This window comes from Sminthopsis crassicaudata, chromosome 3 (assembly GCF_048593235.1).
Source record: "Sminthopsis crassicaudata isolate SCR6 chromosome 3, ASM4859323v1, whole genome shotgun sequence".
Classification (NCBI taxonomy): Eukaryota; Metazoa; Chordata; class Mammalia; order Dasyuromorphia; family Dasyuridae; genus Sminthopsis; species Sminthopsis crassicaudata.
In genome coordinates, this window is record NC_133619.1 from 497,172,633 (window position 1) to 497,194,343 (window position 21,711).

The following is a 21,711-nucleotide window of genomic DNA, read 5'->3' on the forward strand; positions in this document are numbered from 1 at the left end:
GATATTAAGTTCATTTTATGTTATCTATTTGTTTGTAAGCACCTTAAGTTCACTTCTCCTGGATCACCTCCTTGTCATGGTGGAGGGGCTTATGTAGCTCAAGGAAACTATGGACCTTATATGCTAAGCAGAGTTACTCAAAACAAAAAACAAAAAAAATCATAATAAAGAGTTCTGACAAAAGGTAGTCTACTAGAGAAGGAAATGGCAAAACACTCCAGTATCTTTGCCAAGAGAACTCCATGGATAGTATTAAAAAGCTAAAAGATATGACATTGAAAGATGAGCCCCTCAGGTTGGAAGTGGTTCAGTATGTTCAATGAACATGAGCGTGGATATAAACTTTGGGGGATTGTGGAGGACAGGAGGCCTTTGTGTACTGGGGATCATGGAGTTTTGAAGAGTCAGACATGACTGAATGATTGAATAATAACAATAACTTTAAAGTCCTGAATTATTCCTTAATTAAATATGCAGAATGAGAATGAACACTACCTTTGGGAAATTTGTTTTGCTTGACTATGCATACTTGGTACAAGGTCTTTTGGGGGATGGGGGTGGGAAAGACTAGGTGAGAGGGAAAGAAAAATAAATACTTTCTTCAGATAGAATCCCAAGAAAAACTATTCTCCAGGCAAAAGGTGTCAGAGAAGTGAGTAAAGAATGATAACCATAGAGTGGCTTTATTACACAGGAGGACATGTGGCCTAGAGAAGTGAGTGTAGGAGGCCATAAAATATGCCTCTGATAACTCAGCAGAAGTGTAGTAATGGATAATCATTGACTCCTAGAAGTGCTCCAAGGCATAATATCCACCACCAGCATCACCACCACCACCACTACCACCAGCATCATCATCATCATCATCACATATTTCAGTATCTCTAGCTATATAACTTTTTTTTCCTTGGCATTAGATCATATTATCCTTAACAACCTTGATCCTTCTTAATAATTTCAGTTGGATTCTATCACAGGGCATAGATGGATCAGTCTGGCCACAATGAGGTATCAGAGTTTAGATTGAAGAATGCCCAAGTCAATGATAATGAGCTCCAAGACAGTTTCAAAACGTTCTTAGCCTATCAAATGTCAAAATAAAGAGATCATGAACTAGGGCTTGAAAAAGCTGTCACCTTCCAAGACAAAAACAAAAGGATTTTTTAGTAGTTGTTGTTTTTTGTTTTGCTTTTGCATTACAAAAAAATTACCTCCTTTACAAAGAAAAAGAATCACAAAATCTAAGGGCAAGAAATAAAGGGAAAGGAAGAGGAAATAAATAGGCATTTATAAAGCTATGTGCCAAACACTGTGCTAAGCATTTTACAAATATTATCTAATATCCTTATTAACAACCTTGCCAAATAGGTGCTATTCTTATCCTCATCTTAAAATGGAGTAAACTGAGGTAAACGGAGTTTAATTGACTTGCCTAGGGTCATATAGCTAATGTCTGAGACTGGATTTGAACTCAGGTCTCTTTAACTCTACATCACAATACCACTAAACTGCTTCTGAAAGTCCATCTCATCTAGTCCAATGCTGAAGGGCTCAATGGAACATCTGCTTATCAATAAGAGGAGCCCATTACTCCCTGAAGCAATCCACCTCACTCTCGATACCTTGAATTATCAGGCAATTTAGAGGCCTGTATAGTGTTTTGTAACCAGTTGTTATTGCTGTCTGTCCTATATTCTTGAAGAAGACCATGACATCAGGGAGAGGATGCTATGACTTATACATGAACTGGTTTAAGTGAGGGAAGGCTGAGCAAGATCACCATTCACTTTCCCCTCCAGAGTCATCTGGGTCCAAAGGCAAGATATAGATCCCGACGACTGGAGATGGCCTCAGATATAATAGTAACCCTTGGTCTTTTTAAGCTAACGTCTTTTCCAGGTCTTACTTTGACTGATGCAATCACTGATTAAGACTAAATAAGAATTGAAGGAAAGAATGGCCTTTTTTACCTAGTTTTTTTTTTAATCAAACTGGGAGGGGAAGATTGTTCAGGAAGATTCTCTGGCCAAAAACAGACACAGTTACAACTTGCATTCATTCTGAACACCCAGTAAGCTCTTAATACTTGTTTGTATGGCAAGTAAATAGTTTAAGAGCTCAGGTGTCTTGACTTAGACTGAGACTTCTTCAAAACTCTACTGACCAGAAAGGCCTGGAGAGACATGAACTGATTCTCAGTGAAATGAGTAGGACCAGGAGATTATTATGCACTTCAACAACAATACTGTATGAGGATCAACTCTGATGGACATGGCACTCTTCAACAATAAGAGGAACCAAATCAGTTCCAATTGTTCAGTAATGAAGAGAACCAGCTACAGCCAGCTAAAGAACTATGGGAAATGAGTGTTAACCATAATATAGCATTTCCACTCCTTCTATTATTGTCTGCTTGCATTTTTGTTTTCCTTCTCAGATTATTTTTACCTTATTTCTCAATCCAATTTTTCTTGTGCAGCAAGATAACTGTATAAATATGTATACACATATCGCATTTAACATATACTTTAACATATTTAACATGTGTTGGTCTACCTGCCGTCTAGGGAAGGAAGTGGGGGGAAGGAGGGGAAAAGTTGGAACAGAAGGTTTTGCAATTGTCAATGCTGAAAAATTACTCATGCATATGTCTTGTAAATAAAAAGCAATAATAAAAAAATACAACTCTACTGACATGTAGTGCCAACAAATCTAAATTTTCTGCATAAGTCCAGAAGTTAAAAGTCCTTGACTTTGATTTGTGATTGTAGGATGTAATTCTCTTTTGTTTGGACTCCTAAACCCTTAATACTTTGTACCTGGAGGGGGTCATGAAGCTGAGAAAAGAAAGATAGTTACAATCTTCAGTTTCAAGACTTCCTTTAAACAATAATTGTCCACACTTATGAAGTGTATTACGATTTACAAAGTACCATTCTTAGCACCAGCAGTACAAGGAAGATAATGCAAAAATATTATCCTCATTTATAAGTGAGTCAGTCAATAAGCATTATTAAATGAGTATTCTGTGCCCAGTTTTTTGTTAAGCATTGCAGACACCAGCCATATACCACAGCTAGGTAGCATGGTGGCTAAAACACTGAGCTTGGAATCTGGAAGACTCATATTCCTAAGTTTTCAAATTTTGCCTGAAACATGTACTAGCTATGTGATCTTGGACAAGTCACTTCATGTTTATCTCAGTTTTCTCATATGTAAAATGAATAGCAGGAGAAAATGACAAACCACCAAGAAAACTCTCCATAGAGTCATGGAGAATTGGACATAACTGACCAAAAATTTTAAAAGAAACCCAAACCCTTTCCTTTTAAATAAAAGCAGAACCAGGATTACCAATTTATCAACAGAATTTCAGATATGGATTTCTACTGGTAGTTATTCAACCATTATTTATGACTATTTGAATATTAAATTGCTTTGGGGCACATAGGGGCAATATTAGAATTCATTTAAGAAAAATTTTAAGATTTTTTAAATTTTTATGATTTCAATCAACTGAGAGACTATACATTTCAAATAAACTGAAATTTTCACAGTTGAAAAACCCCACAAAAAAAGTGAAAATAGCTTTGAACAACAAATGACAAGAACACAAAAGCTCAAAGAATTCAATTGTCTAGTCAGTGGTCATTTATCTCAGAAATACGAGAGTCAGAATTTGAACTCAGGGCTCCCAATTTCAGATCTAATGCTTTTTCTACTTTATCATACTATTTCTTTAGCCAGTTCCTTCTCCCTCCACCATATCTTTTTTAAACCAAACCTGTGATTATTGAAATTGTATATTCCTGCTGAGGAAATACCATTTCTGCCAATGTAGATATGTCACCTTCTCTAAATGTTATAGTCTGAAAGAGTTGCTTGGGTCTTTTACATGTTTAAGTGACTTGTCTAGCATCACACAATCAGTAAGTAAAACAGAAATCTTTAATCTTGATCTTTCTGACTCTGAGGCCAGCACTCTATCACAAGCTGCCTCTTTCTTAAAGTATCTATAATAAATCTCTACTGATTAAAATTCTACTGACATAACAATTTCTGGCATCATATCTAATGCATAAAATAAAATATACTAATATTCTCACTATAATTTTATTTGTTGTAAGAATCTTTGTCCTGTAGTCCTTCAATAACAGAAGTGGCTCAATGAGACTGGAAAATTCTTTGCATCATTCAATAGAGCTAAACTTTCTCCAACCATTGAGGCCAGAAAAAACTTTGATGTGTAAAAGCTTTCATAGCTAGGAAACAGAAGGATTTATAGAACACAGATGGGAGGTAAATCAAGACCACACAATCACTCTGAGGCAGATTTGGGATAAGAATTTAAAATCTTGACCCTTCTACCTTTTCCAATTTGGATTGATCAAAAGTATTGCCATTTATAGACCCATTGGTTTATGGAAGCTAGTTCTTTCTCCAGGTTTTTTTTCCAGCTGACTGTGTGGATGTATTTCATCAGGTCTCCTGGCAACTTCAGCTTCACCCTCAATTGCTGAATTGGAGCAGGTCATCTCTGAAGGCTCCAAGACTCTGGGATCCCAACCACATCACCTCTCCCAATAGACACCAAGTGTATCAGCACCACATGCTGCTTTGAGAACTATCTGCTGAGCTCTGAGGGACACAGGCAAGTAATTTGAAAATTAAAAGATCAACAAGGTATTCGTTAAAGCAGTCCTTTTCTAGTGCAAATTAATTCATAAAACATTTAATAATAATAATAGAAGCAGCTGGCATTTATGTAAGACTTTAGGATTTGCAAAGTGATTTACAAAGTTTATCCTAACAACAACCATGAATGTAGGTGCTATTATTATTTCCATTCTATACATGAGGAAAGTGAGGCAGATAGAGTTAATTAGTGCATGAGTTGGAATTTAGAGTCTTTCTGACTCCAGATCCAGAGTTTTATCCATTTATTAAATGCTTACTATGTACAAAGCACTAAGGATCCAAAAGTGAAAAATGACTTTGTCCCAGCTGTCAAGGATAGGATATTACATTTATACAAATGACTTGATACAGAGTAGAGTGTGATAGAGGCAAAGGAGAACTTTGAGGAGAGAGAGAGAAATTACCTTTAGCTCTAGAAATTAGGGGAAGCTTCAAGAAGAAGGTGGTACTTGAAATGGACTTTGAAAGAAGAGAAATATTTAATCAAGCAGAGTATGCTTCAGGTCTGCACAAATGCATAAAAGACAAGAGGGGACAGTATGTTACTTGTAGGCAGATATTTTCAGGTTTGGGTGAAATAATTTGGTTGTTAAAGGGAAATTATGAGAAATAAGACTGGAAAGGTAGATTGGAACAAGATGGTGAAGAGCTTTAAAGGTTGGGCTAAGGAGTTTATATTTTATTCAGTGGCTAATAATTGCAGAAAGTTTTTGAGCAAAGGAATTAATGATTTGGTCACATCTGAGCATAGCATTAGGTTATTTTGATAGCTGTATTAGAGCAGATTAGGGCAAGGAGAGACAAGAAACAGGAAGACCAGAAAGGAGACTACTAAAAATAGTTTTGTAAAAAATGACAAATGCGCGCTCAAGCTAGGGTGTTGGCTATGTTAATAGAGATGCAAACATGAGAAACTATCGAAATAGATTCTACAGGATATAGCAGCTAATTGAATGTTGAGGCAAGAAAAAGAGTCAAATATGATTTAATATTTTAAGCCTAATAAGGTCTAGAGTGGCTTACATGAACTGACATTAAGTGAAATGAATAGAACCAAGAGAGGATTGTGCAAAGCAACAAGATTATGTGATGATCAATTCTGATGGAATGTTGAAAACTATCTTTGCATATGTTTTGAAAATAAAAAGATTTTTTAAAAAGTTTAAGCCTGAATGATTGGGATTATGATGAGCCCATCAATAGAAACAGGGAGTCTAGGAGGAAGGGCTTGTTGTTTGTCCTTTATTCTTGTAAAGGATCATATTATCAAGAAGATGATGCCATGACATGCAAGAAAATTGGATGTAAGTGAGGGAGAGCTGTGCAAGGGAAAGTGTACCTCACTTTCCTTACCAGTGCCATCTGGGTCCAGTGGTAAAATACAGATCAGGATGACTGGATATAGCCCTGGATGAAATGGGAGACCTTGGCCTTTTTAAGTTTTTAACAAATTTCAATCTGACTGAGGCAATGTTCATTTAATAATTAAGGCTAGGGAAGAAATGAGGCAGAGAATGACCTACACTGCCCTAAAATCTATCTGGAAGGGGAATACCCCCAGGCTTTCTGGTTTGTAAGGAAACAATTGCTATACATTCACTCTGAGTCAATCCAGCCCAAACAGTGACCTAGTGGGGCTTGGCCTGGTACCTATTGTTGATCAATTTAAGAGACTTAAGAGATTTGGGTTTAAAACTTGGTCCTAGCCCATAAACTCCAAGATATTTTGAAAGGTCTCAGCTATGAAAATTTACATTCCTTTAAGCAGAGCGCCGCAGGGATCCCAAGCCAAAGCCCACTTGATTATTATTTGGCCCTGATTGGCTCAGAGTGAATGTTAATTTTTAATTGTTTCTATTTTGGTCTAAAACCCAGTAATTCTCCTGGAACAGGACTTCCAGGACGATGGGCAAACTTAGGTGAAAACAGAATAGTTCAATTTTGAGCCTGCTAAGTTTGAGAAAACAATAAGAAATTGTGGAAATGATCAGTAACTGTGGTAGAGATATGGAACTGGAATTTAGGAAATTGTATTGGAGGTGGCTGCACAGGGATTCAATTCATGGAGTAGAATTTGGATAGGCAGATATATATGTGAACTAAAAAAGAAGAGATCCCTGAAGCCAAGGGACTGGATGATATTATAAAGAAAAGAGATACAAGAGATGGGCATTAGGGATGAGGAAGAGAAAAAACCAGTGTAGAAAACAGAAAGAATAGTAGGAGGGGTAGAAGAAGAGCAAGAAAATGATGTCATCAAGAGAAGAAGAAAATATACAGAAGCAAAAAACAGATCCTCCAGAAGAAAGACACAAAATGCCAAAACCTTAAGAAAGGTTAAAGAGGAGGAGGACTATGAGAAGGTATCAGTTTTAGCAACTTAGAGATCACTAATAACCTTGAAAAATAAAGTTTTAATAAGCTAATGCTATCAGAGGAGAGCTGTCATGGGGTGGATGATAACAGGTAGTTTGTACTCCTTTTTCTGGATCATAAGCTGTGAAAGGGAGTCTCAAGAGACCTAGAATAATAAATGAGAAATACTAGGGGCAAATAATGTTTTTTTTGTTTGAGGACAGAGGAGATCTGAGTTATATAGAAAGCCAAGCTTGCAAAGAGGCAGAGTGGGTGTTCAATTACAAAAAAATAAATTATGGTACATGGCCATAGCCTCCCTGTCCTCACATTTAGGTACAACAGTGCTTAAAATTCCATAATTGGGGATTTGTGCCTTTGGAATATAAATTGTTCTTTCCATTTCCCATTTGAAAAAGAATATATCCACTGAGTCATGTTTTAGTGTGAATTAGCTAAGTTTTAGAATAGAGCAACATGAGGGCAATGGGAGCCTAGAAGTTTGGGAGACAAAGTTTACTTTTAAAAAAGGAGGAGGAGGAGGAAAGAATCCCAGAAGACTAACCATTTCATAATTCTATCCTTTCACAATTTTGCCAAATTTGGGCCACCAATATTGTATGCCAGCCTACACTGCCCTGAATTCATAATGGATGAAACCTAGTTCATATTCTATAAATACTGGATTAGGAAAAAAAAATACCACTCATCTTGTTTCTCTCTAGGTTAGATAACTAGGATCCCTAATGTTTCTCTCATAGTTTTAGGCAGATTCTTCTTGTCCAATGAGGCATAAAAGGTCTCATGCCTATAGATTGGGGCACTGTGCCAACCACAGCTGATTTCTGGTAGGGAAAGTGAAGGTGACCCATACCCATAACTTCAGGTAATAGCCTATAATTAATTCAGAACAGAGGCATATCCCAGCATGAGGTAAACCATAAAATCTCTGAAGGTCAACAAAAATCCTGGATATTTTTCCACTTTTAGCTGAAGTTACTCCTGAATGTTGTCATTATAATAAAAAGTGATTTAATTCCTTTAATTCAACTTCATTTTGACACTAATTCTTCAGTATGGCATTCAACAATAACAACAATAATCATAACATATTTTATGGTGTTTAAGAATCTCAAAACATTTTACATAAATTATCTCATTTGATCCTTACAAGCCAGAGTGATAAATACTTATCACAATCATCCCCATTTTAGAGATAAAGAAACTGAATCTCTCATTGTGTAAGTGACTTGTTTGAATAGCTAGTATTAAAGATGTAAATATTTGAAACCAGGTTTTTTTTTTTAATTCAGTAAAGCATTCTGTCTGGCCACTGGATCCAGATGGTTTTGGAGGGGAAAGTAAGGCAGATGACCTTGCACAGTTTTCCCTCACTTAAATCCAATTCATTTGCATCTCATGGCATCATCTCCTTGATGTCATGGTCCTCTTTGAGAACAAAGGACAAAAAATAACAAAACATTCTGTTAAGTCCTATTGCTTCAGATTCCTGTATCACATAACACTCTTTCCCAAACTCCATTTTAAATTTTATTTTCTTCTATTTCTATTATGTAGCCTCTGCTCCAGTTAGTCTGGTCTCTTCATTATCTCATTCTTTTCAGTCTCATACTCAACATTTTTCTTATTTACTATCATTACTTTTTTCATGAGTGCTCCCATAGTCAATGCTCTTCTCTGCTCAGTGAAATCCTTTCCATCTTTAAAGATCCAATTAAAAGACCACATTTTATATATTATTTTTGCTTTAGAATGATCACTTCTCTCTTTGTCCCTGAGATAGCAACCTTTAGTCAATCACAGCTTATATTTATACCTATTTTAATTTTGTTCCCTAATTGTTTCTGCATAAACAGGGGATAGAGTTGTAGACCTGGGTTTAGGAAGACTTTAATTAAAATCTGTCCTCAGTCATTGACTAGCTGTGAGACTATAGGCAAGTTGCTCAATCTTTCATAGCCTGTTTCATCACCTGTAAAATAGGGATAGTATTGGCACCTACCACTCAAGGTTGCTGCAAGGATGAAATGAAATAATATTTGCAAACTTTAAAGTACTATGTAAATGCTATCTATGATAATGATGATGATGATACTGGTATAGATCAGGACTTTCACCATTGGCCTTTATTTTTCTTCCCTTATCTCATCATCTCTTGACATTATCTTGCATTCTTTTTTCTTTTACTTCATTCTTTGATGATGAAGTAGATCCCCCCTCAAGGCAAAATGCTCTACATGGGTTATTAATTCTTCCCTCCCATCTTCTCCAAAAGATTGCCTCCATAAGCATTATTTTCTTAATTTTTTCAATTTTCTGATTTTCAATCTCTTCCTCTCTATTGGTTTTTTTTCTTGCTGTCTACAGATGTATCCAAGTTCCCTTTAGCTTTATCAAAACTTTCTTAGACCTTCTAATAGCTGAACATTAGACCAGCTAATATTCAGTATTTATCCTCTTTCCTCAGCCATACTCCTTGAAATAGCCTTCTTCTTTTGTTGGGTACACTTTCTCTCTGCTTGCTCATTTCTCACTCTTTTGCAATCTGATTTCTAATCTTATCATTCAGCTATTATCAGTGAGATCTCAATTTCTAAATCTCATAGCCTTGTCTTAATTAAATCCTCATCTTCATCATTTAACATTCCTGCATTTGACACTGTTAACCGACCTCTTCTCCTGCAGCTTCTTTTCTAAGTTTTTGTGACACACTATTTCTTGGTTCTCCTTCCACCTGTTCCCTTTCTTTCTGCTAAAAGTTTTTTAAAATCCCCAATTTTGACAAGCATCAAAAAAGAGCATTTCCAGGTACAAAGGAAACATAAAAATAATTTTGAGCATGAAACCACAAATCTCTATTTCACATAGCTTTCTTTTTCTTATTAGTATATAATAAACTCAGCATGTAGCTTTTTACAGATATTTATCTGTATTTCATTCTGAACATCCTTTTGTTTTGCATTTTAAATGTTTCAAATGACCCCCTTTTCCTCTTTTTCAGTTTTTTGGGGGGAGCATTCCATTAGTAGAATTCTCCCTTCTAATCCTCCTATAATTTCCTCTGCCCTAAAACAATGGGGGAAAAATCCAACCTCTGTAACTCATCTACATAGTGATAAAAAAAAAAAAGCACATTCACATTTATTGTGTATCTCTATGTATATATATGCATATGTATATATACAAATAATAGATGCATTCATACATATGCATTTACATGCATACATATATAAATTATAAAACTTCAGTCCTTTGTCAAGTTGTGGGACAGTAAGCTTCATCATCAGTCTTTTGAAATAGTATAGGTCATTGCATTGATTGAATTCTTAAACCTTTCAAAGTTGCTTTTCTTTATATGATTTTTGTTGTTATCATTATAGAATTTACTCTCTGAGCTCTGCTTTCTTCACTCTATATCAGTTCAAGAATATCTTCTCAAATTTCTCTGAAACTAGATTTTCATTATTTTTATTACACTCACAATAATTGTTCAGACAGTCCCCAATCAATATACACCCTTTACAATCTAATTCTTTGTTAGAATAAAGAGCTGCTATAAATATTTTGGATAGTCAGATCCTTTTTCTCTTTCTAAAATCACACAGTGATTTTGTATATAGTGCAGAGCATCTGGACGCATTCATAGTATCTCCAACAGTACATTAATATGTTTTTTTTCTCTCAATCCCTTAGACAATTGTCACTTTTCATTTTTTTTGGGGGGGGGTCATCTTTGTCAATCTTATGGAAAAGAGATGGGACCTTAGACTTGTTTAAATTTTGCTTTTAAAAAAAGATTTGCAGCATTATTTTCACATGGTTATTAATGACTATTTTTTCTTTTTAAGAAATTTCTGTTCATATCCATTGACAATTTATCTAATGGACAAATTATCCACTGGTTTGATTGCTACTTCTTAGTTCTTTTTTTTTCAAACATTAACCATATCACAGCCTCTGAATGTAGATTTGCCTCAAAGTTTTGTCTTAGGTGCAGTACTCTTCTCTCTAACTTCTCACTTGGTGATCTCTTTATCTCCCATTAATTCAATTTTTATCTCTATGCAGCTAACAATGAGATTTAGAAATCCATTCGTGGTCTCTCTCCTGAACTCAAGCCCTGACTCACTAACTGATTTAGGTATATTGAACTGGATGTACAAGAGTTATCTCAAATTCAGCATGTCCAAAACAATTCATTTTCATCCTCTGCCTCCACCTCAACCGACTCTTCTTCCAAACTTTCAATTTTCTGTTGAGGGCACCATCACCTTTAAAGACCTGTGTTCACAACCTGGATGTCATCCTCAGTTCCTCACTGTTCCTCACTTCATAAATATAATCAGTTGCCAAATATTTACTATTTACCCTCTGTAACATGTCTTGCAAATGTCCTCATCTCTAGAATTGGCTTTCATTTTCTCTTTTCTAATCTACTATAATACTTTCTGCCCCTGCAATTTGTCTCATTGACTCAAGTCTTGCTCCACTGCACAAATTGCCACAAATTGCCAAACTGATTTTCTTAAAATTCATTCTTGACCACTTCATTACAAATATCTGTATTAACTGTGTTAAATCTAGGAGCAACTATAAGACTTTGCTTAGTGTTTAGAGCCCTTCACAATCATTTACCTTTCTAGCCATATTCCACATTACTCTTTTTCATGTAAACTAAGATCCCGTTAAATGAGTTCTCTTGTTATTCTTCATATATGACCTATATTTCCTAGCATCTCTCATGCCTAAAATTCACTCCCTTTTTACTTCTGCCTCTAGCGATATGTAGTTCCCTTCAAGACTTAGCTCAAGCACCATCTTCTGTGTAGATCCTTTCCTAAACTACTTAGCAGCTGATGCCTCTCCCCCCCATCCCAACACCATGTACCAATGTGGTATGTATTTTGTATATATCTATGTATGTATGCCCTGATAAAATGTAAATGTATTGAGGGCAGGTACTTTTTCACTTTACTTGTTTTTTGTATCCCTAGTCCCTGGAACATAGGAACATTTAATAAATGCTTATTCCTTAGTAATCACTATAAGAAATGCTTACTAATGAGCTTCTATCTTCTCTATCCTCAAAGGCTTACAATTGCTGGATGCCAAACTCTCATTAAAACATCAACCTAAAGGGAAAGAGAAGGGAACAAGCATTTATTAAATACTTACTCTGTTCCAGGCACTATGCAAAGTGCTTTATAAATATCTCATTTCAAAAAATAAAAAAATAAAAAATAAATATCTCATTTCATCCTCATAACAACTTTGCATGTAGGCGCTAATTGGAGCAGATAAAGATTAAATATCTTGTCCCAGGTCACACTTCTAGTAAGTTTCTGAGGCTGGATTTGAACTCAGTACTTATTGATTTTGGTCTCGGCATTCTATTTTGGCCACCTCCTCAAGCATGGTTGGAATGCACTAAAAAGCCACATGTTGAGTCCACTAAGCCTTCTCCTTGTTCATCCATGTCCCTAGCATGTTAAAAGGGGAGTGATTAAAATCTACTTGCTGTGGTCAAATTGAAGATGGGGTAAAGTTGCTTTAGTGGTCTTCATTTCTGCTAGGTCATTGCTGTTTTTGGAGGTTAGAGGATCCTAGTTCAAATGCTACTTCAGATATTTCCTAGCTGTTGGACAAGTTATTTGACCTCTTTTAGCATCAGTTTTTCTCATCTATAAATGGGGGAAGAGAGATTTGATAGAAGGTTTCTGAAGTCCTTTCTATTTTCAAATCTATGAAACTTGATTCAAATTAAGTAGGTGAATCACTACAGAGGAATAATTCTTCCATAATTCTCTGGCTTCTTGGAAAAACCTCTGCTTTATGGTAGGGTAAGCCTATGTATACTGTGTAAAGTGGTTAGTCACCCATAGTCTGCTCTTCATGCCCTTTCAATCCCCATCCAGAGATTTATAAACAGGATCCAAAGGCTGGATGTTGTTTGAGTTGCTTCTTATAGAAGCAGCTCAAATAGTTTGAATTTTCCTTTGAAAATACTAAGCATAGCTCTGGCTCTTATTGTGTGTGTGTGTATGTGTGTGTGTGTGTGTGTGTATGTGTGTGTGTGTATCCCCTATCATCCCCTACAGATACAAAATTTACTTCCATAGATGACACACTGACATTTTTCTATTGACTGCTTTAGGTCACAAGTTTCTAGTTAATCTAACGCTATCAGTAGCTTCAATTCACATTTCCAGTATCCATCTAAAAATAATGAGATTGTCCCAATAAATAAGCATCTCTAAGCAGTTTGTGTCACTTACTACCTTTTCCATGAGTCACAGAAAAGCACCAGGGCCCCCTGAAAACCTTTTGAGACATTTATTAGAACTGGTAGAATCCCACCAGACATCTTGTTTTTGTCTACCATGAGAATTTGAAAGTTTTTGCTTCAGAGTTCTAATAATGAGAACTACTGACCTTCCAGATTATATTTCTGGTCATCTTACACTTGTGACTAGGTGTGCTGGTTCTCCTTAATTATCTTATTCAAGGTTCTTCAGTCTACACAGTCTAGTCTTCTTAGAGCTCTACCTGAAAATGCTCACTAACCACATAAACCATATTGTACTGTGCAAATCCTACATGGCATCACAGCTTTTTATTTCAGATCCCACCTTGTTGTGAGAACAAAAGTATTTAGATTTTTCTACTATGCACTATGAGAAATTCTTATAATGATCACACTGAATTCTAGTAAATTGATCCTTTCTGAAAGGCATATGAGCCACATACAAGTTCATTGGATCCAGCATCCAGGCCAGATTCAGGGTATGATAGCAGTATTAAGTGTCTGTTATGTGCCATGCATTGTGCTAAGAACTGGAGTGACTCTGTGTATACAGATCAAAACTAGAATAGAAACTAGAAGGAAATCCTATGCCAGCAGAACCACAAGGGAATCAGGCTTATGGAATTATGGATATAGATGGGCTGATACATATTAAAGGTATTTTAAGGAAGGGGTTATTGAATGTAGGCAGCAGAAAAGAAAACAGTAGAAAGGGGGAAATTGAAAATTAGTGAGATAAATGAAATGATTGTAAGGAATAATCTGCTGGAAAAGATGGGATATGTTGTTGAGAAAAACCAGTTTGTCATTAAGCACTTGAGTAAAGGAGGAAATAAATGAAAAATGACTTTAGGCAATTATGAGATTTGGCAAAGGGGAAGAAGATACACCATTCATAGAAAAACATTAATTTGTTAATGTGTGAGACAGGGTTGTTAAGCTGAGAGAAGTCATGGAAAGAGTAATATGGGAATCTTGGGGAAAAAAGATACTTTTAGAATAGCCACTGTGAAGAATAGGATAATCAGATAGGGAAGTGAAAAGTCCTTAATAAGGCTACCAGGTGGCACAGTGCATAGAATGTTGAGCCTGAAATCAAAAAGACTCATTTCCCTAAGTTCAAATCTGGGCTCAGATACTTCCTAACTATGTGACCCTGAATAAGCCACTTAACCCTGTTTGCATCAGTTTCCTCATCTGTAAAAGGAGTTGGAGGAAGGAATGACAAATCACTTTGTGTATCTTCATCAAGAAAACCCCAAATAGGGTCATAAAGAGTTGGATGTCACTGAAATGACTGAACAATAACAAAGTCCTTGATGCAGTGAAGGCTCAGCTAAGATTAGATAACATGAATTTATAGTATATTTGGAGGCATGATTTCCTCTAGATCTGTTAAGCATTTTGTGAGTAACAGCTAAGGTGGCAGATGATAACATCTGTAATTCAGGGTAATTCAGGGTTGGAGTTTGGCAAAGCATGAACTGTGATAGGGCAAATGAATAAGGGATTTTGGAGTGGAAGTAGTTTAAAGTTGAACTGATTCACTAAAGGGTTAAGTCTTGGAAGGGAAGAAAGTGAAGACTAAGGATCTAGTTTAAGAGGTAGAAGGATTGAAGGTCATGGTGTCATGGTGAAGACAAAGAATAGGCTAAGACTAGTTAGGCATAGAAAGATGGAATGATAATAACTTATGATCAAATAAAAAAAATTCAGTGATTATGGAAATACATTTGTGGTTAATTGCAAGACCAAAGGTGTGACTCATTACCAATATATCATTTGACTGAGAGACCAGATAAAAGAGATTTACTATCTAGTGATGCCTCTTGGAAACACACACAGTGAAGAAAAAGCAACCACATAATCTTCAGATTTACTCTCAGATGGCCTAGAGTCTTACTACGAAAGTAATGATGTCCCAGGAAAACATAAGATAGAAGATCATTGGAAAGCTACCTGATTTTAAATAATCAAGAGATTAGCTAATTTGCCAGTCTAGATAATAGCCACAGAAAATAAGTGAGATTCCCAGTTGACAATGCATCCCCATCATTCCTTGTTGATACGGGAACTCAATGGCTTTTCTGTTGAATAGGAAGACAGGTGCAAGGAAAAGCTGTGACTCTGGAAAGAGCGCCTGACCTGCAAATGTATTGCCATAAAATGGTCCATATGGGAAAGCTCTGAGTCAAAATTTACGTAAGAGGAAGAGAAATTTGGGTATAGTCTTAGAAAATGGAGATTGTACCAAGACTTCCCTGGTCTGAAAATAACTTTTGGGCCAAGAGGGAGGAGGTCATCCCTTTCCTATCCTGAAGAGGGCCAAAACTCTGGAGAAGTATACTTGAAAAAAGGTGTTAACTCTGTGGAATTGATGAGATAATGGTTTTCTAGTTTACATATATATATGTATATATATATGTATATATATATATATATATATACATATATATATGTATATATATGTGGTATGATATAATGATATAATCACTTTAGTTTGATATATGATATAATTACTCTAGATTGGCATATACTCAGTATTCTGTAATGATGTAATTGTAATAGGGTATTTAAGGGTTGAGAGAATTGCAGATAAAGTCAGACTCAGACTGAGACTGGTTGAGACTGGCAGACTGGCAGACTGCTAGAAGAAACTGGGTCAGACTGAGACTGGGTCAGACTATGACAGACACAGACAGTGAAGGAGACAGACTGTGAAGGAGACAATAAAGACTTTAAACCACTCTATTCTTGTCCATCCTCATGGTGACTATCCTGCTGAGACCAAGGCCCTCCCGGAGGACCTCCAGAAAGCTAGCCCGAACATCACACTATCCACTAATTTATCCTTGAAGGTTCTAATGGAACTGGAACTACTTGCAGAGATTGAATCTTTAATAGCTTCATTCAACTCAGGCCATCCAGAAAGTTCAAAATTGGTGCTGCAGGAAAGGATATTTAAGCAATTTGTTCCCCATTTAGAAGGTAGAAAGATGAACTCTTCAGAAGTATCAGGTAACTGTAGAAATGCCCAGACTGCCAAGCCTATGAATAGATTGATATGTAATAATGATCAAAGGTGTTATTCATTGAATCTTCTTCCTATTTACTGGTACAGAGAACATTGTATTCAGTAGAAGACGCCACTGATGTATAAATGTAGGAAGAACATTTTTTAGCTGAGGGGAAAATGTAGCAGGCATATTCTGGGCATTTGCCAAATAAAGTTAGGGAAATCCCTCTTTTTCCCTACTATCTCCTGAATTCAATGTGAATTACTTGGCCAAGATGAAAATGATATGAAAAAAGAGTGAATGCTCTTGGCCTAGGTCCTTATTGCCTTATTGATGAGGCCTTTTTTCTGATATTGACTAAGATCACAGCAATAGCTGTACTGAAAATATCTAGATCACACTTCAAGGATAAGAATTTTCAGAGTTGGAACTTGGTCTTTAAAAGGAGGCAGAAATAGACTGACTGAAACAGATAGCATGACAAATTAACTTGCATGTGGATCTTTGAAGAGTGCAACAATTTGGTACTTAACTAGCAACTGTAATACCTAGGTGCTAGTGGCCAAAGAAGATGTGGCAAAAGATAATTGTGTGACAAGAGAGATGATCTCTAAAGTCCTCCTCATATAACTCCTGAGAGGTTTCAAGGTTTATATATAGACTTTTTTGCTAAATTAGTAGAACTCAGGAAGAGGATTCCTATTTTTGATCTCACCACTGAGGCTTCCTGGTTGGTATTCTGGTTCCCCCTCAACCTTTAGGCTTCCAATCTTTGCATACACTACTTAGGTATTACTAAATATATAGATTAGGTAACACTGGGAAGTTTACATAAAGGTTTTAAATTGTAAGGAGCTTTGCTGATTACAACATGTACAAACACTGAAGAGAAAAAAACAGTAATAATATAATCCACTAAGAATACCTTGGTAAATATTAGCCCAGGTACAGTTTTGATTGTTAGTGAAATTTGCTTATTTCAACAGAAAGGAACCTAAAAACGTGTTTGCATATTATATAACATAACATCACTAATCTCTTAATAATCTGTAAAATATATATTAACTTTATCTGTGGTTAGACTGAACTATTCTCTATTGTATAAATCACATTGGACAGGTGAGTAATAGGTTTGTTATGGGAATAATAGGTTTAGTAGAGGATGAATTTCTTCTGTACCCTATCATCTTCTATAGAATTCTGTCACTACTGAATAAATTGATAGCTTAAGAGGTAACCAAGTATTTGTAAAAAGCATTCTGTATAAATACCATACTTTGTTCAAAGAATTCAGTGAGAAAGTACCACAGGTTTTCCCTAATGAAATAGTGAATGTTGCTTGTAGAAATTAATGCCAAATCTTTTTTTTCCCCTGAAACTATCTTAATGTTAGTTGGCACTTATCTCTCTGTATGTGCATGCATGCGTGTGTGTATATGTATGTGTATATGTGTATAGACACTATATGAACACTTAAAAACTCATTATCTCCTGCTGGTCAAAATTCAGAATACAGCTGACATAAGGGAGGTTGAAAGATGGATAGTAAACAACAGGTTCACAGGATTATACAATTAGAACTGGCAGAATAATCATTTTTCAAATGAGACAACTGAGGCCCAGAGAAATTAAGTCATTTGTCCAATGTCATACAAGTGAGACACAGGATTAGATTGAATTTGTTGGACTCCAATTCCATCCCACTTTCCACTGTATCCCATTCCTCTTTAATTGCTAGGCAATGTCAGAAAGGATAGTAGGTACATGAAAGAAACATACATCTAGAAAGCAGTAGAGAAATTCAAAAAATTGAATGTCTACATCTCTGGAAGTCATAGAGGCTGATCAATTATAGATGATAATAATAATAAGTAACAGTTACACAGTACGTATTACTTCATACACTGTACTAAGTGCTTTGTAATTATTATCTCATTTGATCCTTACTGTTGTAACCCCACAGGAAGGTGCTGTTATTATCCTCATTTTAAGATGAAGAAATGAACAGGTTAGATGACTTCCCCCAGTGGCATATAACTAGTAAATGTCTAGGGCTAGATTTGAACTCTGGTCAAGTAGTTCAATACACTGTTCCATCTAATTTCTCTGATGAACACAATGGTCACAGAATGGTTGGCCATTCATGATTTCAAAGGAAAAGGAAAGAATAAGGGATCAAAAACTAGAATCCTATAATATGTTGTTTACAAGAAATGTACTTGAATCAGAAAGACACACACAGAAAGATAAGGGACAGGAGCAGAATCTATTGTGCTTCAATTAAAGTAAAATAGCAGTATTGGGATAGCAGAGAAAATAGATCTAATTTTAAAAGAATAAGGAAGAAAACTACATCTTTCTAAAAGGAACCATAGATGATAAATTAATAATATATTAAACATATATGCACCAAGGACCATAGTATCCAAATTCTTTTTTCTCAAAAGTATTTTATTTTTCCAAATTTAAATTTTCCAATTTCCATGTAAAGATAGTTTTCAACATTCATTTTTGTAAGATTTTAAGTTCCAAATTTTTACTCCTTCAATTCATTACAGTTTTTTACTTACAAATGTTTACAACTTCCCTTCCCACTCCTCAAGACAGTAAATAAGCTGATGGAGGTTATACACCTATAATCATTTTAAACATATTTCCATATTTATCACGTTGTAAAAGAAAAATAAGAACAAAAGGGAAAAAATAAGAAAGAAAAAAAAAAGGTGAAAATTGTAATCTTCTATCTGCAGTCAATCTCCATAGTTCTCTGATGCAGATGACATTTTCCATTCCAACTCTATTGGAATTGTCTTGGATCACTGTATTAGAATCTGGATTCTTAAAGAAGAAGACAGATGAGTTACAGATTCATGACCAAATAAAAGATAAAGAGCATTATGAAATGTAAAATAGGTAATTCTGATTATGTTAAATTAAAAAAAAAAAACTTTTGCATTATCAAAACCAATGCAACCAAAATTATAAGGAAAGCAGAAATCTGGGAAACAATCTTTCAGCAAATATCTTTAATAAAGGTCTCATTTCTCAAATATATGGAGAACTGAATCAAATTTATAAAACTAATTGAGAAATGGTCAAAATATATTGAACATATAGCTTTCAAAAGAAGAAAAAAAGTTATCTATAAACATATGGAGAAATGCTCTAAATCATTTTTGTTTAGAAAAATATAAATGAAAATATCTCTGAGATACCACCTCATATTTATCAGATTGACTAATATGACAAAGTATTAAATATTGGAGAAGATGTGGGGAAAAACGGGGCACTAATGCACTGTTGGTGAAATTGTGAACTGATCCAACCATTGTGGAGAGCATTTTGGACCTGTGCCCAAAGGGCAACCAAACTATGCATATCCTTTTATCCAGCAATATCACTACTAAGTTTATATCCCATTAAAAGGGGGAAAGGACCTACATATACAGAGATATTTATAGCAGCAATTGGGAAATGGCTGATAAAGCTGTGGTATATGAATGTAAAGTAATACTATTATTTTATAAGAAATGATGAGAAAGATGGTTTCATAAAAAACCTGGAAAAACTTGTACAAACTGATACAAAGTGAAATGAAGAGTACAAAGAAAATATTGTTCCCATCAGCAGCAGCATTATGTGATAATCAACTACAAATTATTCAGTTCTTCTCAGCAACATAATGATCCAAAACTAGTACAAAGACTTCATGAAGAAAACTGCTATCCCCTATCTTCAACATAGAGAAGATCTAATTCAGTTCCAGTTGATCAATGATGGACAGAATCAGCTACACCTAGGGAAGAAACACTGGGAATTGAGTGTAAACTGCACTATTGTCTTTCTTCCCAGGTTACTTTTACCTTCGATTCAGAATTCTTACTGTGCAACAAGAAATTTGGTTTTACACAAATATATTGTATCTAGGATATATGGTAACACATTTAATATGTATGGGATTGCCTGTCATCTAGGGGAGGGAGTAGAGGGAGGGAGGGGAAAATTCAGAAAAGAAGTGAGTACAAGAGATAATGTTGTAAAAAAAATTACCCATGCATATGTACTGTCAAAAAATTATAATTATAAAATTAATTAAAAAAAGAAAAATGCTATCCCCAACCAGATAAAAAACTGATAGATTCTGAATGCAGATTGAAACATACTTCTTTTACTTCATTTGTTCTTTTTCTTGTTTTTTTTCCCTTTTTGATCTATCTCTTTTTTTCACAACTGTGACTAATATGTTTTACATGACAACACATGTATAGCCTATATCAAATAGCTTACCATTTAGAAAGAGGGGAGGGGAGGAAAGGAGAAAATTTTGTAACTTAAAATTTTGTAAAAATGAATGCCAAATATTTTCTTGACATATAATTGGGAAAAATATAAAATACTGGTTTTTTTTTAAGTGAGTCAGAGAAGGAAATGGCAAACCACTCCAGTATCTTTGCTGATAAAACCCCAAATGGGATCACAAGGAGTTGGACACAACTAAAAAAAATACTAACTAAATGTTCCTGATTCTTAGCATAGTGCCTGGGACATAATAGGCACTTAATAAACATTTATTGATTGACTGATTGCCATGTGGCCATGCAGATATACTTAGCTATTAGAAAAAATGACATCCATCTAAAAGATATGTTAGTGGAAAATTATTCCCATTTTAAAAAGATTCTTCTCTTTACAAAAGTCAGTGCATTGGCTGATAGATTTTTAGCTATTTCATGAAAAGATTATGTTGTGAAAGCAAGGTAAGGAACAGGAGTGGATCCTGCTACAGTGGAAGCCAGAAAACATGGGATCTGACTCCTTATTCCAACCCTAAGCTGTATGAACCTTTCTAGCCTCAGTTTTCCAATCAGGAAATTGGGAATTAGGATGTCTTATCACATGGAACAGTGAAAAGAACACTGGCTTTAGAGTCAAGAAGACCTGAGTTCACTTCCCATCTCTGATGCCTACCAACCTGCAAGACCTTCCTAGCTTTAGTTTCTTTAATTGTAAAATGATGGGGTCAGAGAGCTTCTGCCTGCACAGTTCTAAATCTATCACCCTATGATCAAATGAGATCATATATGAAAAGAGCTCTATAAATGTCAGTTATTTTAGGATAAGATAAGAAAAAAACTGGTATCTAAAGATCAATTAAAACTGCAGTGACCTAAAAATTATCTAAGTTATCATGTGAAATTCAATTAGTAAAAGTAAGGTCTATATGAAACTTTTTCCATTGAGTAATCTGATATGAAATGCCCAATTGAGAGTCTAAAATCCTTTATACCAGAGGACAAGGTTCATGAATGGGTGAGG

The 21,711-nt window shown here is 35.3% G+C and overlaps 1 protein-coding gene across 1 annotated transcript in view; it reads left to right on the forward strand.

Moving 5' to 3' along the window:
- The window catches only part of KCNJ1 (potassium inwardly rectifying channel subfamily J member 1), a 57,654-nt gene that overhangs the window by 28,703 nt on the left and 7,240 nt on the right, over positions 1-21,711 (forward strand). Inside the window, exon 2 of the mRNA XM_074303826.1 lies at positions 4,484-4,651. The gene's annotated coding sequence lies outside the window, so the exon portion shown is untranslated. The remainder of the gene's footprint in view (positions 1-4,483; positions 4,652-21,711) is intronic.